The sequence below is a fragment of the Hyla sarda genome, chromosome 9, assembly GCF_029499605.1.
Source record: "Hyla sarda isolate aHylSar1 chromosome 9, aHylSar1.hap1, whole genome shotgun sequence".
NCBI lineage: Eukaryota > Metazoa > Chordata > Amphibia > Anura > Hylidae > Hyla > Hyla sarda.
Genome location: NC_079197.1, coordinates 61,205,056 through 61,230,762, shown reverse-complemented (window position 1 = coordinate 61,230,762; position 25,707 = coordinate 61,205,056). Strand labels below are relative to the sequence as shown.

General features: G+C 43.6%; 1 protein-coding gene across 5 annotated transcripts in view; it reads left to right on the top strand.

The window, feature by feature from the left end:
• Positions 1 to 13,482, top strand: part of KLF8 (KLF transcription factor 8) — a 458,675-nt gene extending 445,193 nt beyond the window's left edge. For 4 of the 5 annotated variants that reach the window (XR_008847870.1, XR_008847869.1, XR_008847872.1 and 1 more), the window contains 4 exons: positions 6,442 to 6,519; positions 6,611 to 6,691; positions 10,155 to 10,310; positions 12,708 to 13,482. The gene's annotated coding sequence lies outside the window, so the exon portion shown is untranslated. The remainder of the gene's footprint in view (positions 1 to 6,441; positions 6,520 to 6,610; positions 6,692 to 10,154; positions 10,311 to 12,707) is intronic. The other variant, XR_008847871.1, reaches the window with a different exon arrangement.
• The last annotated feature ends 12,225 nt before the right edge of the window (positions 13,483 to 25,707 follow it).

Below are 25,707 nucleotides of genomic sequence, written 5' to 3'. Positions count from 1 at the left end.
TGTGTGTGTGTAATGTGTATGCAGATGTATTGTGTGTGTGTGTGTAATGTGTATGCAGATGTATTGTGTGTGTAATGTGTATGCAGATGTATTGTGTGTGTGTGTGTGTAATGTGTATGCAGATGTATTGTGTGTGTGTGTGTGTAATGTGTATGCAGATGTATTGTGTGTGTGTGTGTAATGTGTATGCAGATGTAGTGTGTGTGTGTGTGTGTGTAATGTGTATGCAGATGTATTGTGTGTGTAATGTGTATGCAGATGTAGTGTGTGTGTGTGTGTGTGTAATGTGTATGCAGATGTATTGTGTGTGTGTAATGTGTATGCAGATGTATTGTGTGTGTGTGTGTAATGTGTATGCAGATGTATTGTGTGTGTAATGTGTATGCAGATGTATTGTGTGTGTGTAATGTGTATGCAGATGTAATGTGTATACAGATGTATTGTGTGTGTGTAATGTGTATACAGATGTATTGTGTGTGTGTAATGTGTATGCAGATGTATTGTGTGTGTAATGTGTATGCAGATGTATTGTGTAAACGTGTGTGTGTAATGTTTATGAAGATGTATTGTGTGTGTGTAATGTGTATGCAGATGTATTGTGTGTGTGTAATGTGTATGCAGATGTATTGTGTGTGTAATGTGTATGCAGATGTATTGTGTGTGTGTGTAATGTGTATGCAGATGTATTGTGTGTGTGTGTGTAATGTGTATGCAGATGTATTGTGTGAACGTGTGTGTGTGTAATGTGTATGCAGATGTATTGTGTTGTGTGTGTGTGTGTTTAATGTGTATACAGATGTATTGTGTGTGTAATGTGTATGCAGATGTATTGTGTGAACGTGTGTGTGTAATGTCTGTTACTTACTAGCCTTTGTGTATAGTGTTGTGTGTATGTACTGCATGTATATACACATGTATGGAAGTGTGTGTGTATATGTATAGTATTTTATGTATGTTATGTGCAGTGCTGTATCTGTCACTAGGCCAACAAGGCCCAGGATTGATACAGCCATACAAAGACCAATATATGGCGGGTTAATGCTCAATATCAATTCCTATAGATCACCTGAGTGATCCAAAAAAAAACAATTTCCCATATATCCCAAAGCTTTATTATTCATTATTAATCATTAACACACATAATGTTAATAATTCATAATTGATAATAAAGCTTTGGGATATATGGGAAATTGGTTTTTTTGGATCACCCAGGTGATCTATAGGAATTGATATTCAGGATTGATACAGCACTTATCGCAGTGGTGGTTGCACAACGCATGGCGCCCCTGAAGTACACTTATGTTTGTATATAAGTTTTTATATTTGTCTGTAATCAGTGTTTCCCAACCAGGGTGTATAGGCTGTCCGGGCATGCTGGGAGTTGTAGTTTTGCAACAGCTAGAGTCACCCTGGTTGTGAAACACTGATTTATGCATGTATGTGTATTTATCATTGTCTCACAACCAGAGTGCCTCCAGCTGTTGCAACTGCTGAAAGCACTCTGGTTGGGAAACACACACATACACACACATATACACACACACACACATACACACACACATATTTATATTCAGGGATGTGGGACTCCTATCCCCCGACACCCGGTACATACTACTGGTGGATGTAGTAGAGCTATGTTCCTTTACATACTGGTGGTTGTAGTTGTGCTATGTTCCTTTACATACTGGTGGTTGTAGTAGTTCTATGTTCCTTTACATACTGGTGGTTGTAGTAGAGCTATGTTCCTTTACATACTGGTGGTTGTAGTAGTTCTATGTTCCTTTACATACTGGTGGTTGTAGTAGAGCTATGTTCCTTTACATACTGGTGGTTGTAGTCGTGCTATGTTCCTTTACATACTGGTGGTTGTAGTAGAGCTATGTTCCTTTACATAATGGTGGTTGTAGTAGAGTTATGTTCCTTTACATACTGGTGGTTGTAGTCGTGCTATGTTACTTTACATACTGTTGGTTGTAGTCGTGCTATGTTCCTTTACATACTGTGGTTGTCGTAGAGCTATGTTCCTTTACATACTGGTGGTTGTAGTCGTGCTATGTTACTTTACATACTGGTGGTTGTAGTCGTGCTATGTTCCTTTACATACTGGTGGATGTAGTAGAGCTATGTTCCTTTACATAATGGTGGTTGTAGTCGTGCTATGTTACTTTACATAGTGGTGGTTGTAGTAGAGCTATGTTTCTTTACATACTGGTGGTTGTAGCAGTGCTATGTTCCTTTACATACTGGTTGTTGTAGTTGAGCTATATAGTTGGCCTATAGCCAAACCAGTGTTTTCCAACAAGGGTGTCTCCAGCTGTTGCAAAACTACAACTCCCAACATGCCCAGACAACCATTGGCTGTTCGGGCATACTGGGAGTTTTGCAACAGCTGAAGGCACCCCAGCTTGTAAAACACTGTCCTATTCTATATACTCCAACATGCTGGGAGTTGTAGTTTAGCAACAGCTGGAGGCACCCATGTTTGGGAAACACTGTCCTATTCTACATACTACTATATAGTCCAACATGCTGGAAGTTTTAGTTTAGCAACAGCTGTAGGCACCCCCTGGTTGTGAAAAACTGTCCTATTCTATCTACTACTATATAGTACAATATGCTGGGAGTTGTAGTTTTGCAACAGCTGGAGGCACCCCAGATTGTGAAACACTGTCCTATTCTATAGACTACAATATAGTGTGAAATAATGAGTTTTATTGTTGCCACAGTTTTTACACTATTTCCATATAATGATTACAGATAGATCATCATTGTCCACGGCACTTTTATTACATATAGCAGAAGTGCAGTTTCTGAAGCCCCATTTCTAGTCACCCTTTGCACATCACTGTGTGTGTTTTTTTTTTATGTTGATCTGTGTCATCAATGGAATTTGTAAGGTTTTTGCATCAATGATGGACGGTCCGGACCATCTCCTCCCCATCCCCTCCAGTATGCCTACATATACATATGTATGTGTGTGTGTGTATGTATGTAATATATAATATATATGTTGTAGGAAAAACAGCACTGTTACGCCTAGCGCTCCGGGTCCCCGCTCCTCCCCGGAGCGCTCACGGCGTCTTTCTCCCTGCAGCGCCCCGGTCAGTCCCGCTGACCGGGAGCGCTGCACTGTCTTGGCCGTTGGGGATGCGATTCGCACAGCGGGACGCGCCCGCTCGCGAATCGCATCCCAGGTCACTTACCCGTCCCGGTCCCCTGCTGTCATGTGCTGGCGCGCGCGGCTCCGCTCTCTAGGGCGCGCGCGCGCCAGCTCTCTGAGACTTAAAGGGCCAGTGCACCAATGATTGGTGCCTGGCCCAATTAGCTTAATTGGTTCCCACCTGTTCCCTGCCTATATCTAGTCTCCTCCCTTGCACTCCCTTGCCGGATCTTGTTGCCTTGTGCCAGTGAAAGCGTTTAGTGTGTCCAAAGCCTGTGTACCTGAACTTCTGCTACCCATCCTGACTACGAACCTTGCCGCCTGCCCCCGACCTTCTGCTACGTCTGACCTTGCTTCTGCCTACTCCCTTGTACCGCGCCTATCTTCAGCAGCCAGAGAGGTTGAGCCGTTGCTAGTGGATACGACCTGGTCACTACCGCCGCAGCAAGACCATCCCGCTTTGCGGCGGGCTCTGGTGAAAACCAGTAGTGGCTTAGAACCGGTCCACTAGCACGGTCCACGCCAATCCCTCTCTGGCACAGAGGATCCACTATCTGGAAGCCGAATCGTGACAGTAGATCCGGCCATGGATCCCGCTGAGGTGCCGCTGCCAAGTCTCGCTGATCTTCCCACGGTGGTCGCTCAGCAATCGCAGCAGATTGCCCAACAAGGACAGCAGCTGTCGCAGTTGACCGCCATGTTACAGCAAATTCTGCCTCTGCTACAGCAGCAACCATCTCCTCCGCCAGCTCCTGCACCTCCTCCGCAGCGAGTGGCCGCTCCTAACCTCCGCTTGTCCCTGCCGGACAAATTTGATGGGGACTCCAGACTCTGCCGTGGATTTTTGTCTCAGTGTTCCCTGCATATGGAGATGTTGTCAGACTTGTTTCCTACAGAACGGTCTAAGGTGGCGTTCGTAGTAAGTCTTCTTTCAGGAAAGGCCTTGTCTTGGGCCACACCGCTCTGGGACCGCAATGATCCTGCCACAGCCACAGTCCAGTCCTTCTTTGCTGAAGTCCGAAGTGTCTTTGAGGAACCTGCCCGAGCCTCTTCTGCTGAGACTGCCTTGCTGAACCTGGTCCAGGGTAATTCTTCCGTTGGCGAGTACGCCATACAATTCCGTACTTTTGCTTCTGAACTATCCTGGAATAATGAGGCTCTCTGCGCGACCTTTAAAAAAGGCCTATCCAGTCGCATCAAGGATGTGCTGGCCGCACGAGAGATTCCTGCCAACCTCCAAGAACTCATCCATTTGGCTACCCGCATTGACATGCGTTTTTCTGAGCGACACCAAGAGCTCCGCCAGGAAAAAGACTTAGATCTCTGGGCTCCTCTCCCACAGCATCCTTTGCAGTCTTCGCCTGGGCCTCCCGCCGAGGAGGCCATGCAAGTGGATCGGTCTCGCCTGACCCAGGAAGAGAGGAATCGCCGTAGAGAAGAAAATCTCTGTCTGTATTGTGCCAGTACTGAGCATTTCTTGGTGGATTGCCCTATCCGTCCTCCACGCCTGGGAAACGCACGCACGCACCCAGCTCACGTGGGTGTGGCATCTTTTGCTTCTAAGTCTTCTTCTCCACGTCTCACGGTGCCCGTGCGGATTTCCCCTACAGCCAACTCCTCCATCTCAGCCGTGGCCTGCTTGGACTCTGGTGCCTCCGGGAATTTTATGTTGGAGTCCTTTGTTAATAGATTCAGCATCCCGGTGACCCGTCTCGTCAAACCGCTCTACATTTCCGCGGTCAACGGAGCCAGATTGGACTGCACCGTGCGTTACCGCACAGAACCCCTCCTGATGTCTATCGGACCCCACCACGAAAGGATTGAGTTCTTCATTCTCCCCAACTGTACCTCTGAGGTCCTCCTCGGTCTGCCTTGGCTCCGGCTTCATTCCCCCACCATTGATTGGACCACCGGGGAGATCAGGAACTGGGACTCTGCCTGCCACAGGAAGTGCCTCTCCCCCCCTCCCAGTCCCATCAGGCAAGCCTCTGTGCCTCCCCATGGCCCCCGTCCTGGTGTCACACTGCCCCGTGCCAGGCCTCGCCCTCTGCCCTCCCTCCCCATTCCCACTCCTGCTGTACTGCCTGCCGTTGAAGAAACCCTCCATTCTTTCCAGGTGTCCTCATCCCAGGGGAGGCAGTTACCGGACAAAGAGAAGGGGAGACCTAAGGGGGGGGGTACTGTTACGCCTAGCGCTCCGGGTCCCCGCTCCTCCCCGGAGCGCTCACGGCGTCTTTCTCCCTGCAGCGCCCCGGTCAGTCCCGCTGACCGGGAGCGCTGCACTGTCTTGGCCGTTGGGGATGCGATTCGCACAGCGGGACGCGCCCGCTCGCGAATCGCATCCCAGGTCACTTACCCGTCCCGGTCCCCTGCTGTCATGTGCTGGCGCGCGCGGCTCCGCTCTCTAGGGCGCGCGCGCGCCAGCTCTCTGAGACTTAAAGGGCCAGTGCACCAATGATTGGTGCCTGGCCCAATTAGCTTAATTGGTTCCCACCTGTTCCCTGCCTATATCTAGTCTCCTCCCTTGCACTCCCTTGCCGGATCTTGTTGCCTTGTGCCAGTGAAAGCGTTTAGTGTGTCCAAAGCCTGTGTACCTGAACTTCTGCTACCCATCCTGACTACGAACCTTGCCGCCTGCCCCCGACCTTCTGCTACGTCTGACCTTGCTTCTGCCTACTCCCTTGTACCGCGCCTATCTTCAGCAGCCAGAGAGGTTGAGCCGTTGCTAGTGGATACGACCTGGTCACTACCGCCGCAGCAAGACCATCCCGCTTTGCGGCGGGCTCTGGTGAAAACCAGTAGTGGCTTAGAACCGGTCCACTAGCACGGTCCACGCCAATCCCTCTCTGGCACAGAGGATCCACTATCTGGAAGCCGAATCGTGACAAGCACAGCCAAAAAAGGCCAAATATGTTATGGTGCTCGCAGGTCCAGACCCGGTTCAGGGATCCATTTTAAACAAAAAGAGAATATCCACAGCACACATCCAATAGGTGAAAAATCAAAGGTGATTTATTCCATCAAACAGAGTGTCCAGAACAATGTTTCAACCAGCTCTCCTGGTCTTTTTCAAGCTCTGAGCTTGAAAAAGACCAGGAGAGCTTGTTGAAATGTTATTGTGGACACTCTGTTTGATGGAATAAATCACCTTTGATTTTTTTCACCTATTGGATGTATGCTGTGGATATTCTCTTTATATATATATATATATATATATATATATATATATATATATATATATATATAATTTTTTGGCCAATAAAACCATTTATATTTTGCAGTCTCGGGAAGTGGATTTGGATGAACTCTCAATTGTTACCGAAACAGTTACAACTTGTTCCAAATAGACTTCTGACAATGTAAGAATCTACATTTTCATGTTGTTCCTATTATTCAATATTATATAATAAATATTAACTATTGATTTTATATATATTTTTTATATTAAAGAGTTTTGAAGATTTAGAAGAGGAAGATGAAGTATTTCAAATAGAAAATGCTGCTCACCGTCAACAATTAACTGAAAACACGGTAAATATTTTTTTAATTATATTTTTCTGATTAAAAATACAGTGACCCCCCCGACATGCGACAGCCCGACATATGCTAATTTCGACATGCAATGGCCTCTCAGAGGCCATTGCCTATCGATGGCAGCATAGACATACAATGATTTTTTTATGTCGGGGACATCGCATTAACTGCTATCCAGCAGCGCAAAATGCTTAAGCTGCTGCCGGATAGCAGTTTCAGCAGCCTCGTCAGGTTTACTCACCTGTGCTCGTTGCTCCGGGTCTTCCTCCGCTGGTCCGGGCCTTCAGATACGTGTCTTCCTGGACGCTTTCTGATGTCGTTATGACGTCACCACGTACGGCTTCCCGTCATCCATTAGGAGCGGCATGTGCAGCGACGTTATAACAATGTCAGAAAGCGCCCACAGGACACAGGGAGAAGAAGAAGCGTAGGCCCAGGAGGAAGACTGGAAGCAGCGGAAGATCTCTGAGTAAGACGTGGAGCAGCGGGACACCATCTGTAGCGACGGGGACGCGTTCATTAGCGGCGGGGAAAGGAGAATATAAAAGTACTTTTTTACATTACACGAATACCTCAACATACGATGGATTAGACAAACGGTGGCTCTTTTGGACCAAATTGCCATCGTATGTAGAGGGACCACTGTATAAATGGGGGTGACTGGTTCTCAAGGTCTTGAGTGTGATGGAAATGTGTTATATGGTTTTGTCTGTGAATATGTAATGATGATAGTGGTGTTTATGAATAATTAAAGAGGGTGATGATGGGTGTTTGTATAAACTTGAGGGTATGTATATATATATATATATATATATATAATGAATAATTAAAGAGGGTGATAGCTGTTCCTGTATAAACTGGAGAATCTGTATATAATGATCGGTGTATATGGGAGAGAGAGAAAAGTATGGGGGAGAAAAGTATCTTGATAGGTGTTTGTGAATGATTGGAGAGGGTGATGGTAAGTGTTACCGTATAAATTGGAGAATATGCATGTATATAATGAATATTTGTGATGATAGGTGTTTCTGTATAAACTGCAGGATGTGTGTGTATATATTGATCGGTGTATATGGGAGAGAAAAGTATAGGGGAGAAGGAAATGATTAAAGGAGAAGGGGGATGGTGAAAGAGAGAGGATGGTGAAAATGGAAGAAAAGGCTCTTACTTGGATAGATAAAAGCGTAATTTATTTGTAATTTAATAATATAAAACAGGAAAAAACGCTGGGCCCTAGCGCTTATACTTTTCACACATCTCTACGGTCGCCGTACCGAGAGCAATTGACTTGGCTGTTATACCTTGCGGTCGCAGCACCGGGTTCATTTACCTACTATTGCACATTGTATAACTATTCAGTGCTTTTCATCTACTGACCTTGTTATGAATTACATTTATGAATTATTTTAACTGTTTTATATGCATTGGCATATAAAACAGTTAAAATAATTCATAAATGTAAAGAATGTAAAGAAGAAACAAAGTCACAATGTAGCGGTACTGCGACCGCAGTTGGTAGTACAATTCAATGGGACACAGTGTGTCAATGTGTCAATGTGCGTGCTGTCTCTAACAGAGTGAGGGAGCCCTGGATTGGCAGTGGGCCAAAAGGAGGAAGCTCCAGCGGTTGCAAGGCTGGGTAGTGGAAAGGGGGAAGAAATATCTTGTAGTACTATGTACCTCTCACCCGGTCACTCCTATGGACTTTGTGATGTCGGTCCTCACTCTGGAAACAAAGCAGCTTGTTTGTGGCTGTCTGCGGTCACTGGTGCTCGGCTTCTCCTCATGGCGGTGAGCGTGTTGGACACGTAATAGAATCCTGGCGCGCTGTGATGATCCTGTGGTTCTTTGATTGAGCTGGTGATGATAGTGCTTGCAATGGTGTCTACTGCCTTAAGACTACTGTATAAATATGTGATAAAAAAAACTTATCCCCTATCCCTGATGAACTAATAGAAGTTATTTATGGTGTTATACCACGCACCGGTCTATAACACTCACCGTATTTATTTGTGAGATATTAGTCTTAAAAAAATTATTTTAAAATAAATATCCTTTAAAAATATTAGTGTGTGTGTGTGGTTATACAACATAGTTACATAGTTACATAGTTAGTACGGTCGAAAAAAGACATATGTCCATCAAGTTCAACCAGGGAATTAAGGGGTAGGGGTGTGGCGCGATATTGGGGAAGGGATGGGATTTTATATTTCTTCATAAGCATTAATGTTATTTTGTTCCAGGAATGTATCTAATCCTGTTTTAAAGCTGTTAATTGTTCCTTCTGTGACCAGTTCCTGAGGTAGACCGTTCCATAAATTCACAGTTCTCATGGTAAAGAAGGCGTGTCGCCCCTTAGACTAAACTTTTTCTTCTCCAGACGGAGGGAGTGCCCCCTCGTCCTTTGGGGGGGTTTAACCTGGAACAGTTTTTCTCCATATTTTTTGTATGGGCCATTAATATACTTATATACGTTTATCATATCCCCCCTCAAACGTCTCTTCTCAAGACTAAACAATTGTAACTCCTTTAATCGCTCCTCATAGCTAAGATGTTCCATGCCCCATATTAGTTTAGTCGCACGTCTCTGCACCCTTTCCAACTCCGCAGTGTCCCTTTTATGGACAAGTGCCCAAAACTGAACAGCATATTCCAGGTGAGGCCGTACCTATGCTTGATCAAGACAAGTCTGGCCCCGCAGAACACGCCGCTATTTAATCATTTAAAGCGGTCCCTTTGACTCAATGAACTGCATCTAGTTATGCGGGACCATATTCCAATACATAATTCCATCCCTCACCCATCACCAGATTTCATACTTGCATGACTCCAGGGCCTTGTGCTGTTTTCGCTGCTCTCCTTTATGGTGCTTCTCTTCACTGTTTGCCTGCTTCTCTCCGTTGTAGTTGGATTCAACGCCGTTTACAGGGTGCTATACAGGGGCCGCGTTTCTTCCCTGTTTGGCTTACTTAAATGCTGTGCGTTCCGCAGCGTAACGCGCATTGACGAGTTACGTCCTCAAGGCGACATCACTCGTCATTGCACGCTGCACACAGCTGTTATTGACCACGCTTGACGAGCAGGATCATAAAACGGACCCCGTCTAGCACCCTGGCAGCCGCTGTGATTAAAACTACAGCAGAGAGAAGTGGCCAAGCAGTGCAGAGAAGCGGCACACAGTAGAGCAACGCAAACAGCGGACGGCCATGGAGTAATGCAAGTATGAAATGTGATGATGGGAGAGGGAAGGAAGAGGCAAAAATGTAGCAGAATTTTTACAATAAAAATATGATGCTACATTTACAACTTTGACAGGGTTAATATTTAGCTATATTTACTGTTATACATTTTAAAATGTATCTTTTATAAAGGGTATAAATTATAAGGTAGAAAAAATTATATGAATATTTTTGTTAAATAGATAGGGTTAATATTATATATAACCTTTTTTTTAATGCAGGCTTTTCAGAATTATTTGTTACGGTTACAACAGATCAAGAAAACAGAATGGAACCGTATTCATTTCAAAACGATCCCCAGTGGGGTCCGGGTGAAGAAAGACCAACACCCTTACCAGATCCTCAGGGAAGACTACAGCAGCTTAGTTGGTGCAAATGTAGGAAATGTAATCTCATGACATCAGTTGTTGAAAGCATATGCTGTACAGAACTAGCTCAAGTTAATTCTTTTCGTGAGGAATATGACTGTGCTACATTACATCCAGATTTTACTACGTGTATACTAACCAAGAGATCTTTAAATGGGCACTGTCATGAAAACAAAAAATTGATATGTTGTAGTACTTAAAGAGTACCTGTCATCAACAAAAACTTTTGATATGTTGTTCATAATCATTAATGAAGAGATATTGTAATATATCTTCATTAAAAAATATTCATATTTATACCAGTTTTTTCATTTTATACTTTTGGCCACTAGGGGTCTCTCTTCTATGCCTGGTCTGCAGGCAGCTTCCTATGCTTTTCATATTAAGTGTACAGCTTTTAGGACTAATGCTGAAAGGGTTCTGGTCCTTCCACCAGAAGTTCAGTACTCTCAGCTCAGGACTCGCTCCCAGCCTGTGAGCTGAGAGTACTGAACTTCCGGTGGAAGGACCAGAACCCTTTCAGCATTAGTCCTAAAAGCTGTACACTTACTATGAAAAGCATAGGAAGCTACCTGCAGACCAGGCATAGAAGAGAGACCCCTAGTGGCCAAAAGTATAAAATGAAAAAACTGGCATAAATATTAATATTTTTTAATGAAGATAAATTACAATATCTCTTCATTAATGATTATGAACAACATATTAAAAGTTTTTGTTGATGACAGGTACTCTTTAAGTACTACAACATATCTCTAATATAGTTTAATTAAAAAAAGTGATTTTAACAGTTTAAAATCACTTTTAAATTCGGCCACTAGGGGTCGCCCTCCTAGTGGCCGAATGCATTCAGCAGTGACGTCACTAATGAATTCCGACTCGTTGAAGCCTGGCAACGAGTCGAAATTCAATCACTGCTGTGCTCGCTCCCGCCTGTCAATCAGACAGGTGGGAACGAGTGCTTTGAAGGAAGATGACGCGCGCAGGAGAAGGTAAAGTATTATGTTCAATGTATTATGTATACTGTTCACCTATACAATGTGCCTCCAGTTTCCCCACTACAACTCCCAGCATGCCCCGGACTGCGCGGCGGGGAGCGGTATGTGCTCCAGTATTTACCTATACAGGGTGCCTCCAGTTATTTCCCCACTACAACTCCCAGCATGCCCTGACAGCCAATAGATGTCAGGGCAAGCTGGGAGTTACAGTGGGGAAGTGCCGGCCCCAGCAGGCATCAGTGACGTGGTGCCTGCAGGTGAAGTCTGCCTGGTAGTGAGCTCGCTACCAGGCAGACAAAAAATCATTATTAATATGTAAAAAAAAAAAATTTAAGGCAGGGAGGGGGTTAGGGATAGATGGGTAATAGGCAGGGACAGAAAAAAAAGTGGTGGTGGGAGCTACCCTTTAAAAATTTATATGGTTTTTGTAAACGAAATAACGCAGACACAGTTGACAAGAGATGAAAATAGGTAAAACTTACGCAATTACTTCAGTCTATAGTTATTCTAATTTTGATATCTTATACTGTATAACAATACTTGATTATGTATCTGTGTAATATGCTAGTCCATAAATTTTGTATATGCCGGCGTATCAGACACAAAACTTTTACAGACAATTGATAGTTCTTGATATACTCAGCTGAATATACTACCCATATTACACTATGTATTTGACCTTAGAGTTCCCCCAACATTATGTAGGCAGTATAGTTCCCCCATAAAATAGTTAGACAGTATAATTGACAACTTGTTATGTAGGCAGGATAGTTCCTCTAACAATAGTAGGTAGCATGTTCCCCGACATTATTAGTAATCTCCCTAAAAAAAAAAAATTCTGCTACAACACATAGACATACTGGCTCAAGCCATATAGACTGTATGGCTGTAGCCTGTAGTGTGTGTGCTTAGCCTGTAGCCTGTGTGTGTGTGTTTCTCACCCACTGTGATCCGATTAACGCTCATCCTATGTTCCGTTGTCACAATATACTGCTATGGCCTATGGAACATAATAGTACGTCACAGGACTCAAGGAATGGTGAAATGCTTACAGAAGATTTTGCGTTCGGTCAATCGGCATTCCCCAGACAGCGCACGTCCTCCTGCGCTACTCTGCCGCTATGGTCGCACGCAGTGACTTAGTCACTGATTTCCCGTGAGTAAAAACATAGAGGCGGATGAACGCAGGAGGAAGCACGATGGCCGGGGAATGGTGAGTGATAGGTGTACATCCTTATGTCCTGAAAATATTTTTTGGCACACGGGGATGTCTGCCATAGTAACACCACAGGCATTAAAAACTTATTACTGTATTATAAAACAAAAGGTGCCTCCAGGTGTTTTAATGTAAAAAAAAATAAAAAAAATGAAACCATACTTTTCATATATTTAATGTTTTTTTTTTCCACAGACAATACAGATGGACTGCATATAAATCTTTCACTGCGATGATCTATGGATTTCTTTGAAAAAAACATCGAGTACCTATACCCTCCTGCGTCATAAACAAAATTAGAGAGACATTTCCAGATGCTGATGCAATTTATACTGGTTTTCAGTTGTTTACTGATTATAATGTAAATAGTGCTCCATTTGCACAGAACTTTTAGAAAAAAAAAATTCTATAAAGATTTGTTTAATCTTTTGTAAAATGTTTGTACTGTATTGCACAAATTGTTACACTATGGATGAAAACACGTGCTAGTACTGTAACCTAAATCCTTTCTCCTCCGCTGTCTGCCGTCAGAAAAAATATACAAAATAATCTTGCGCTTACCTGCCTAGGCTCTCCCGTTGTTCTGAAATCGGCATACTGTTCTCTGGTACCTGTAGGTTCCTTTTCCTGCGGGTTGGTCACTCAGTCTGCACTCGGCGTATCAGTGGCTGCTATATGTTCCTGATGCTGCCGCTGATGGGCTGAGCGCAGAGTGAGTCAATAACCTGCAAGAATAGGAAGCTGACAGGGACCATAAAATGTGACGCCGATATCTGAACAATGTGTGACCATAGGCAGCTAAGTCACATATTATGTAGTATAGAATGTCATCCTGGCCACAGCGGGAGATAAAAGATTTTTGATTACAGTAATCCTTTATAAAAATTATTTTATGCACTTTATTAAATAACAAAATATTAACATTATATATATTTTTTAAAGTTTTTATATTTAAAAATTGTTTGTTTAATCTAAGTTGTTATTTATTTTCAAAATGTGTTTTATAAAAAAAAAATTCTTAATAAATAAAAAAAAATAGTTTTTGTGTATTCTTTCATGTAACCATAATTTGGTTTGGTAATTTAATCGAAATAATAAAAAAGGACATCAATGATAAACTTGAAAATAATTTATTAACAAATATATATACATAACCTATATAACCTTTCATTAGACAAATATTTATAACTCTAACATAACTAAAAAGTAGTTTACTTTTGCAGGAAACGGCATAATTTACCTGTTCCAGAATGAATAGCATACATAATTTTATTGTAGTAAAGCAGGTACAAAAGCATCAACAAGCTATTGTACCTGCTTTGATGCAATGAAATTCAGGCTGCTATTCATACCAGACCTGGTCATTGATGCTGTTTCCTGAGAAAGGATGGTGTGAAGTGTACCAGAATATTGGAAAACTGGTTCACCTTGTATTCCTTTATAAATAAAATATAAATATACTTTACTCTAAGTATGTTTGTTTGATTGGTAAAAGCCTAGTCCCACCTGTGATCAACAAAAACGGGAAACGGGTACTTGGCTAAACAGCGTTTGTCCACCACCACATTAGGCTGAGCACAAAACACACAGTACATTCAACACAAAGGTTGAGATGGATATTGCTGAATCAAATTTATTTTGGGCTCAGCCATAGTTTTTTTGGTAAGTTGAACCTGCACAGGAGTTATATTTCCATAGAGACGGGCCACCATCATGTCGATAGCATGGGTGGACACATCTTTAGTTACATCCAACAAATAATAACTATTACCCATGTGTAAAATATATATAAATTGTAAATACAATGAACCCTTAATAATAAAAAAAAAAAGATATTGCACATGTAAGTAATAAAACCATAACACAATAATAGCAGCAATTTTCAAGTATATCAAAGTTTTCTATGCATGACTACTATATATGGTAGCATAATGGTGAGTAGAGATGAGCACACTTACAGTAAATTGATTTGTCACGAACTTCTCGGCTCGGCAGTTGATGACTTATCCTGCGTAAATTAGTTCAGCCTTCATGTGCTCCGGTGGGCTGGAAAAGGTGGATACAGTCCTAGGAAAGAGTCTCCTAGGACTGTATCCACCTTTTCCAGCCCACGGGAGCACCTGAAAGCTGAACTAATTTATGCAGGAAAAGTCATCAACTGCCGAGCCGAGAAGTTCGTGACGAATTGAATTTACTGTAAGTTTGCTCATCTCTAATGGTGAGCTTTGACAACAATATTTCCCCAAATCAATAACCATTTGTTTTTTATTTGACATAAAGTAAACACAGTTACACTGGTGGCACTTTATCAAATCTGGACTGATATTCCTGTAACATCACTGATGTATCCGGTCTTGGAACTGGAGCAATGTTAGCAGGGTAGTGTTCAAGTTGGGACTGCCAGTCACTGACACTTGGATCCTGTACAACTTGAACAATATTTTCAAGCACTTCCTTTAGAAATTTCTGTGAGGTAAGTTCATATACCGCTTTAACAACCCAAGATCTTCTCCCCTTTGAGTAAACATAGGTGTATCTTTGAGTTCCCAAGTCTTCTGTTGCTGAAGTTGCCCTCCTAACAATGGCCTGTATACGCCCAACATTTCTATTATGGTCTAAAGCTGACAGCAGGGTCCTGGCGATCATTGAGTCTATATAACAGTGAATTCTCTTGGGCCGATATTTAAGACACACACTGTGGTATACCTCCAGCTCTCCGGTGTGGCAAAAAAATTATAGCTGGCAGATGTCTTTCAAAAGAACTGGATTGAGGCAAACTTTACTTAACACATTATGAGCTGGTTGTCCCGGTGTTAGCCATTTAGTATTTTCATTCTGGCTTTCAGTAAGTGTGGGATGATTACATTGGAAAGATATTGAGTTTTCCTCCCAAGTGTGAACATTGGCTACATGGTGCACAACGGACCGCCATCTGTCCAACAATATGTCCGGATTCCTTTCACACGTCCGTGCGCACCACCACAGATAATTTTTTACAGGTTGAATCCAGGAATTCAGAACCTCTGTATTGCGATATTTGGCACCGGCTGCTAATTTATTACCCACTGATTTGGCCAAGTGCCATACATCAAATTGATGCTCAATAAATGGATACTCCTCCCTCAATAATTTTCTAATTGAAATGTGCCTGTCAGTTGCTATCATAGCAATATCCAGGTTTTTGTCCAGTAGGCTATCCAAGCACTTTTTGAAAGCACTCTTTTCAAGACCAACAGAAGTGCCAGATGGTCTCAGTTGTTCCACCTGGAACGCAACTATTTTTTTAGATTCAGCATCCATTAAAGTATAGGTGCAATATTTTGCACTAAATCCCGGGGAATCGGTCTGTCCATCACCTGTTAGGTAGAGAGGAGCTGTGCCAAGATCATTTAAGATTTCTTGTTGCTCTTTTTTCCAAGTCATATCTATTCCAGGAAAGATAAAAATTTTCTGATACATGAAAAAAGTTGCAGCTGAAATACCCCTTATATTAATTGTTTTTAAAAAACAATAAAAAATTTTTTTATAGCTGTTGCCACTTAAAACAACACCAGAGGATAATAGAAGTTTCCAGCTGGTTTGTTATTCACAGTTGGCTGGGATCTCCATAAATGTCTAGTATGTCCTTGAGAACATTTGACGGACAAAGACAGCATACTTCCCTGAAAATGTTTTTTTATAATGTGTCAGCCTTCCCTTACATTTTCTTTTAACTTGACACGGTATCATTCGTATTAATTTTTTAAAAGATGATTCAAATATTATGAATTTTTCATCACTGACAACATCGGGGTTAATTTCAAATAAATCTTCAAAATTCGCGCTCAAACTGGCTCTTCCTCGCAGTCTGAAGGGTGAAATGAGGTGTCATCTTTGTCAATGTATGTGGTAATTGTAGTTTCAGCATCTTCTATTTGTACCGGAATATCTTCCACTTCTACTTGAGGTGTATCAGATGTAGACATTATATTTTCACGTGGTTCTGGAAGTACTATTTCTGATGGTTGGGGATATAAAGATATAGAAAAAGGATCTAATACTTCCTCTTCTATAAATTTAGTAAAATAATTGTGTTCAGACAATAATCTCTTGGGGGGTGCATAAATGAAGGTAGAACCTTGTGAACTTTCAACAAAATATCTGTTTCAACATCTTGAAAATGAGAAAAATCTTGTGATTGTTCCCCTATATCCTCCTCCAGCTCATTTGTAGTTACCTCTAAGGAGTCAAGATTGGAGGTGCCTTCTAAATTTTTTTGAGAAGTGAGAGCAATTTCTATTGCCTGAGCCAATTCTTCTTGTGTTATCAGTTTACGGAAAGATTTTTTTTCCCTTTAGATGTTTTCTTGCCTTTTGGACTTTTTGTTCCTTTTGGACTACGAAGGTAAAATGGCATAGTTTGACATGCAAAATACATTGTTGACACAAGGGATGATCGCTGTCTTTTGCTTGGAATACTATGCATTTCTGTATCTGAAACTCTTTTAGTGATTGACTCCTGATTAGCGTTTGATGAAATATTAGATGCCACTCCATAAGATGTTGATGGCTCTGGATTTGGCAAAGTGTCACTTATTGACTGTAATTCCGAGGAAGATGAAAGCAATAAAATAGAAGACTGTATGGTTGATAAACTTGGAATACATGTTGTCAATGAAGAAACTTTTGGTAAGGATGACACAGTTACTGTTGTGGATAAGGATGAAGCAGAGGAATATGTCAATACTGCAGTTGTTGCAGTACTACAAGTACTAACAACTGAGATTGAAGGCAGAGTGTTAGCAGGCATTGAAGAGAACATACCACTGGATTGGACAGATGTTGATGATCCTGTAATGAAGACGGTTGGTACAGCATCTGGTAAAAGTCTTCGACAGTTTTCCTCATATTGATATTGATGATGATCAAAATGGAGGGAGCACATTCTGTATGTGTCATACAATTTTCCATCAAAAACTTTCTGGACCATGTCTTCAAAATTTTCAGTGAACTGGCCAGAATTTTCTAGCCAGATCTTGATACGTTCCCTTTGTCTTGGAAAGCTGTGCATTATTATAGAAGGGTCCTTTTTACCGGAGGTACTTCCACAACCTTTAACAATACACTTAGGCATGCTAAGAAAATAATCAAAAATAATAAATTAATCAAAATTATGCCGGTGTTGAAACATATCATGACATCCTAATACAGATATCGATTATTTATCAAAAATAGATGATTAACACTTGTGTTGTATTAACCTATTAAGCTAGGTTCACAGATGTCATTTGTGTCAGGCTCAGGTTTTTTTTCACATCACTTTGTTCACAAGTGATGTCACTACTGAAGCTGAAAAAGGGCATCAGTCAAAACCATCAGTTGCCATCTTTATTGTATTTATTTTCCCACTATAGTATCCGGCACTGACGGGGGAACGCAGCAAGATGCGTTCCCTTCAGCACTGTTCCAGCGACTCACATCATCGTCTAAAATAGAGACGCTGGATGTATGTGAACGGTCCAATTAATATGAATGGGATCGGTTGTGCATTCATTTCCCTAGGGCGTAGCGCCAGAAGGAACTGCAGCATGGCAAATGACATATGTGAATGGGGACTTAGTAATATAAAATATTATTTTTTATAATTCATAACATAATTATTATTTTCGATTATTATTTTATATATTTTATGCATTATCGTTTCCATTACACATCAATTAGCTATGTATGGCAAAAATTATTATTTCTCTTTAGTTTGAAGATGCACCTAAAGTTGGCCAATGAGGGACAAATTACTTATGTTTAAAAGTTACAAAAATTATATTATATGCTATTATCATAATAATAATCGTTATTCTAACAATAATAGTATTAATAATATTACAAAATGTATATGTAACTAGCTAAGTACTCGGCGTTGACAGGTTTTTCCTTCCTAATCCTTTTTGGGGAGGAAAATAAACCATGGAGTTTTGACTTCATATGCAGTCCTCATATATTGTTGTCATATCCCAACCCCACATCCCGACCTCCTATTCCGACCTCCTGTCCTGACCTCCTATCCCGTCCTCCTATCCCGACCTCCTATCCCGACCTCCTTTCCCGTCCTCATACATCGACCTCCTATCTTGACCTCCTATCCTGACCTCCTATCCCGACCTCCTATCCCGACCTCCTATCCCGACCTCCTATCCCGACCTCCTATCTCAACCTCCTATCCCGACCTCCTTTCCTGTACTCATATCTCGACATCCTATCTTGACCTCCTATCCCATCCTCCTATCTTGACCTCCTATCCCGACCTCCTATCCCGACCTCCTATCCTGACCTCCTATCCTGACCTCCTATCCTGTCATCATATCTCGACCTCCTATCCCGTCCTCCTAGTTCGACCTTCTATCCCGACCTCCTATCCCGATCTCCTATCCCGACCTCCTATCTCGTCCTCCTATCCCATCCCCCTATCCTGACCTCCTATCCCGACCACTAATATGTGACCAGGTATTGAAATATCTCCAGCCGTACGGAAGTTATTTGGGAACATACATTTCCCATTGATTTGCATGGGACTTTAAACTAAAACCCAGACACTCACAAATGGAGGTATTAAAGGGTTAAATTAACTATCCTATATTTTAAGTTGACATATAAGTAACATGTGTGCCAAGTTTCATGTTAATATCTTTAGCCGTTTGAAAGTTTTTGTGGAACATACATACATACATACATACATACATACATACATATATATACATACATACACACACATGTTGAGTTTTATATATATATATATATATATATATATATATATAGATTGTTTGACATCAAAATGGTGTATTGATGAAGGGTTGGGGGGGTTGGTGGTGTTCTTGTAAGTGTACTGGTGAGTGCACACAAGAACTGTAATTTGATCAGTCAGCTTTATCAGATAGGCTGCAGCAACAGAGGTTGGGTGTATTGAAAATAAATACAAAAAGAAAGAAAGTGGTGGTGGTGGGTTTGGTGGTTCATTACACAATAATGGAGACGTCTAGTCTACCTAGCTCTGTCTGCAATGTTATCTGCAAATTTAGGGTTAGTTTAAATTATTTAAAAAAAAGGGGATCTACCACAGTCAATGGTTTTTATTTTTAACTATATTTAAAATAAAATAGTTTTTATAAAAAAAAAAAAAATATATATATATATATATATATATAAAAAGCAAAATCATCGGTAGTTGCAGTATCTTGTAATAGCTTTTTTATTGGACTAACAAGATTTAGTAGAGACAAGCTTTCGGGATTCCTCCCTTTATCAAGTCATAAGCATTTCTGAGCTCACAAGGAGAAAACACAGGTTCTATCTCACAAAATGTGCAGGGGTTAAAACAACATTAGTGGAGAATGGACATTAAGTTGGGCCATAAATTGTATAGCAATAGGACGATAGATACAGATAAGGATGAGGAGGGGGGGGGGGGCTGGAGAGCAGAGGTGAGAATAGTGGTTACGCTGGACAGACAATTTTACTATAGAACCATAGACTGAAGATAAGACTAGACAGGGGAGGGGGAGCAGGGGTGTGATGGTGTTAGAGCAGGGAGAGGGTAGAGAGTTTATAGGAAATTTTGATAATGGGATAAGAAGCTTAAATCCACATTAAGTCCTCTGTTCTTGGAGTCATAAAGAATTATCATTTTGGCTTCAAATGTCTTTCTTTCCTGGGTGTTCTTGAAGTTTCCTTTCAGGATCTTGATTTTGAGGTCCTGTAAGGAGTGACCTGTTTGAGTGAAGTGGTGTCCAACTGGGGTGCAATAGTCCTTTTCTCTATGGTTGTTGTTGTTTTAACCCCTGCATATTTTGTGAGATAGAACCTGTGTTTTCTCCTTGTGAGCTCAGAAATGCTTATGACTTGATAAAGGGAGGAATCCCGAAAGCTTGTCTCTACAAAATCTTGTTAGTCCAATAAAAAAGGTATTACAAGATCAACAACCATAGAGAAAAGGACTATTGCACCCCAGTTGGACACCACTTCACTCAAACAGGTCACTCCTTACAGGACCTCAAAATCAAGATCCTGAAAGGAAACTTCAAGAACACCCAGGAAAGAAAGACATTTGAAGCCAAAATGATAATTCTTTATGACTCCAAGAACAGAGGACTTAATGTGGATTTAAGCTTCTTATCCCATTATCAAAATTTCCTATAACCTTTGCTAAACTCTCTACCCTCTCCCTGCTCTAACACCATCACACCCCTGCTCCCCCTCCCCTGTCTAGTCTTATCTTCAGTCTATGGTTCTATAGTAAAATTGTCTGTCCAGCGTAACCACTATTCTCACCTCTGCTCTCCAGCCCCCCCCCTCTCCTCATCCTTATCTGTATCTATCGTCCTATTGCTATACAATTTATGGCCCAACTTAATGTCCATTCTCCACTAATGTTGTTTTAACCCCTGCATATTGTCACGATGCCGGCTGGCAGGTAGTGGACCCTCTGTGCCAGAGAGGGATTGGCGTGGACCGTGCTAGTGGACCGGTTCTAAGCCACTACTGGTTTTCACCAGAGCCCGCCGCAAAGCGGGATGGTCTTGCTGCGGCGGTAGTGACCAGGTCGTATCCACTAGCAACGGCTCACCTCTCTGGCTGCTGAAGATAGGCGCGGTACAAGGGAGTAGGCAGAAGCAAGGTCGGACGTAGCAGAAGGTCGGGGCAGGCAGCAAGGATCGTAGTCAGGGGCAACGGCAGAAGGTCTGGAAACACTGGCAAGGGACACACAAGGAACGCTTTCACTGGCACTAAGGCAACAAGATCCGGCAAGGGAGTGCAAGGGAAGTGAGGTAATATAGGGAGTGCACAGGTGATAACTCTAATTGGAACCACTGCGCCAATCAGCGGCGCAGTGGCCCTTTAAATCGCAGAGACCCGGCGCGCGCGCGCCCTAGGGAGCGGGGCCGCGCGCGCCGGGACAGAACAGACGGGGAGCGAGTCAGGTAGGAGAGCCGGGGTGCGCATCGCGAGCGGGCGCTACCCGCATCGCGAATCGCATCCCGGCTAGCAGCAGGATCGCAGCGCCCCGGGTCAGAGGACGTGACCGGGGCGCTGCAGCGGAGGAGGTGAAGCGAGCGCTCCGGGGAGGAGCGGGAACCCGGAGCGCTCGGCGTAACAGTACCCCCCCCCTTGGGTCTCCCCCTCTTCTTGGAGCCTGAGAACCTGAGGAGCAGACTTTTGTCAAGGATGTTGTCCTCAGGTTCCCAGGATCTCTCTTCAGGACCACAACCCTCCCAATCTACTAAAAAAAAATTTTTTCCTCTGACCTTTTTGGCAGCCAAAATCTCCTTGACCGAGAAGACGTCCGAGGAGCCGGAAACAGGAGTGGGAGGAACAGATTTGGGAGAAAAACGGTTGAGGATGAGTGGTTTGAGAAGAGAGACGTGAAAGGCATTAGGGATACGAAGAGAAGGAGGAAGAAGAAGTTTATAAGAGACAGGATTAATTTGACACAGAATTTTGAAAGGACCAAGATAGCGTGGTCCCAACTTGTAGCTAGGGACACGGAAGCGGACATATTTAGCGGAGAGCCATACCTTGTCTCCAGGGGAAAAAACGGGGGGAGCTCTTCTTTTCTTATCCGCGAACCTCTTCATGCGTGAAGAAGCCTGTAAGAGAGAATTTTGGGTCTCTCTCCATATAATGGAAAGGTCACGAGAAATTTCATCCACAGCGGGCAGACCAGAGGGCAAGGGGGTAGGGAGGGGGGGAAGAGGGTGACGGCCGTACACCACGAAAAATGGGGATTTGGAGGAAGATTCGGAGACCCTGAAGTTATACGAGAATTCGGCCCATGGAAGGAGATCTGCCCAGTCATCCTGGCGGGAGGAAACAAAATGTCGCAAATAATCACCCAGGATCTGGTTAATTCTTTCTACTTGTCCATTGGACTGGGGATGATATGCAGAGGAAAAATTTAATTTAATCTTGAGTTGTTTACAGAGAGCTCTCCAGAATTTAGACACGAATTGGACCCCTCTATCCGAGACAATCTGCGTAGGCAACCCGTGAAGACGAAAAATGTGTACAAAAAATTGTTTAGCCAACTGAGGCGCAGAAGGAAGACCAGGAAGAGGAATGAAATGTGCCATTTTGGAGAATCGATCAACGACCACCCAAATAACGGTGTTGCCACGGGAAGGGGGTAAATCAGTAATAAAATCCATACCAATCAGAGACCAAGGCTGTTCGGGGACAGGCAGAGGATGAAGAAAACCAGCGGGCTTCTGGCGAGGAGTCTTATCCCGGGCACAGATAGTGCAGGCTCGCACAAAGTCCCCAACATCCGTCTCCAGAGTTGGCCACCAATAGAAGCGGGAGATGAGTTGCACAGATTTCTTGATGCCCGCATGACCTGCGAGATGGGAGGAGTGACCCCATTTGAGGATTCCGAGGCGTTGGCGTGGAGAAACAAAGGTCTTTCCTGGAGGAGTCTGTCTGATGGAGGCAGGAGAAGTGGAGATCAGGCAGTCAGGTGGAATGATGTGTTGCGGAGGGAGATCAACTTCTGAGGCATCCGAGGAACGAGAGAGAGCATCGGCTCTAATGTTCTTATCGGCAGGACGAAAGTGAATCTCAAAATTAAATCGGGCAAAGAACAGAGACCACCGGGCCTGGCGAGGATTCAGCCGTTGGGCCGACTGGAGGTAGGAGAGGTTCTTGTGGTCGGTGTAGATAATAACAGGAAATCTTGATCCCTCCAGCAGATGCCTCCATTCCTCAAGTGCTAATTTAATGGCTAGAAGTTCTCGATCCCCGATGGAGTAGTTCCTCTCCGCTGGAGAGAAGGTCCTAGAGAAAAAACCACAAGTGACAGCATGCCCGGAAGGATTTTTTTGTAGAAGAACAGCTCCAGCTCCTACTGAGGAGGCATCAACCTCCAATAGGAAGGGTTTGGAAGGGTCAGGTCTGGAGAGCACGGGAGCCGAAGAAAAGGCAGACTTGAGTTGTTTAAAGGAGTCTTCTGCTTGAGGAGGCCAGGACTTGGGATCAGCATTTTTCTTGGTTAAAGCCACGATAGGAGCCACAATGGTAGAAAAATGTGGAATAAATTGCCTGTAATAATTGGCGAACCCCAAAAAGCGTTGGATAGCACGGAGTCCGGAGGGGCGTGGCCAATTTAAGACGGCAGAGAGTTTGTCTGGATCCATCTGTAGTCCCTGGCCAGAGACCAAATATCCTAGAAAAGGAAGAGATTGGCATTCAAACAGACATTTCTCAATTTTGGCATAGAGTTGGTTGTCACGAAGTCTCTGAAGAACCATACGGACATGCCGGCGGTGTTCCTCTAGATTGGCAGAAAAAATTAGGATATCGTCCAGATATACCACAACACAGGAGTATAATAGATCACGAAAAATTTCATTGACAAAGTCTTGGAAGACGGCAGGGGCATTGCACAGTCCAAAGGGCATGACCAGATACTCAAAGTGTCCATCTCTGGTGTTAAATGCCGTTTTCCACTCGTCCCCCTCTCTGATGCGGATGAGGTTATAGGCGCCTCTTAAGTCCAATTTAGTGAAGATGTGGGCACCTTGGAGGCGATCAAAGAGTTCAGAGATGAGGGGTAAGGGGTAGCGGTTCTTAACCGTGATTTTATTAAGACCGCGGTAGTCAATGCAGGGACGTAGGGAGCCATCTTTTTTGGAGACAAAGAAAAATCCGGCTCCGGCAGGAGAGGAGGATTTACGGATAAAGCCCCTTTTTAGATTCTCCTGGACGTATTCGGACATGGCAAGAGTCTCTGGGGCAGAGAGAGGATAAATTCTGCCCCGGGGTGGAGTAGTACCCGGGAGGAGGTCGATAGGGCAATCATAAGGCCTGTGAGGAGGTAGAGTCTCAGCTTGTTTTTTGCAGAAAACATCCGCGAAGTCCATATAGGCCTTGGGGAGACCGGTTACTGGAGGAACCACAGAGTTACGGCAAGGGTTACTGGGAACCGGTTTTAGACAGTTCTTGGAACAAGAGGACCCCCAACTCTTGATCTCCCCAGTGGACCAATCCAGGGTTGGGGAATGAAGTTGAAGCCAGGGAAGTCCAAGGAGAATCTCCGAGGTGCAATTGGGGAGGACCAAAAGTTCAATCCTCTCATGATGAGATCCGATGCTCATAAGAAGGGGCTCCGTGCGGAAACGTATGGTACAGTCCAATCTTTCATTATTTACACAATTGATGTAGAGGGGTCTGGCGAGACTGGTCACTGGGATGTTGAACCTGTTGACGAGAGAGGCCAAAATAAAATTTCCTGCAGAACCAGAGTCCAAGAAGGCCACTGTAGCGAAGGAGAAGGCAGAAGCAGACATCCGCACAGGCACAGTAAGACGTGGAGAAGCAGAGTAGACATCAAGGACTGTCTCACCTTTGTGCGGAGTCAGCGTACGTCTTTCCAGGCGGGGAGGACGGATAGGACAATCCCTCAGGAAGTGTTCGGTACTAGCACAGTACAGGCAGAGGTTCTCCATACGGCGTCGTGTCCTCTCTTGAGGTGTCAGGCGAGACCGGTCGACCTGCATAGCCTCCACGGCGGGAGGCACAGGAACAGATTGCAGGGGACCAGAGGAGAGAGGAGCCGAGGAGATGAAACGCCTCGTGCGAACAGAGTCCATATCTTGGCGGAGTTCCTGACGCCTTTCAGAAAAACGCATGTCAATGCGAGTGGCTAGGTGAATAAGTTCATGTAGATTAGCAGGAATTTCTCGTGCGGCCAGAACATCTTTAATGTTGCTGGATAGGCCTTTTTTGAAGGTCGCGCAGAGGGCCTCATTATTCCAGGACAATTCAGAAGCAAGTGTACGGAATTGTACGGCATACTCGCCAACGGAAGAATTACCCTGGACCAGGTTCAACAGGGCAGTCTCAGCAGAAGAGGCTCGGGCAGGTTCCTCAAAGACACTTCGGATTTCCGAGAAGAAGGAGTGTACTGAGGCAGTGACGGGGTCATTGCGGTCCCAGAGCGGTGTGGCCCATGACAGGGCTTTTCCGGACAGAAGACTGACTACGAAAGCCACCTTAGACCTTTCAGTGGGAAACAGGTCCGACATCATCTCCAGATGCAGGGAACATTGGGAAAGGAAGCCACGGCAAAACTTAGAGTCCCCATCAAACTTATCCGGCAAGGATAAGCGTATCCCAGGAGCGGCCACTCGCTGCGGAGGAGGTGCAGGAGCTGGCGGAGGAGATGACTGCTG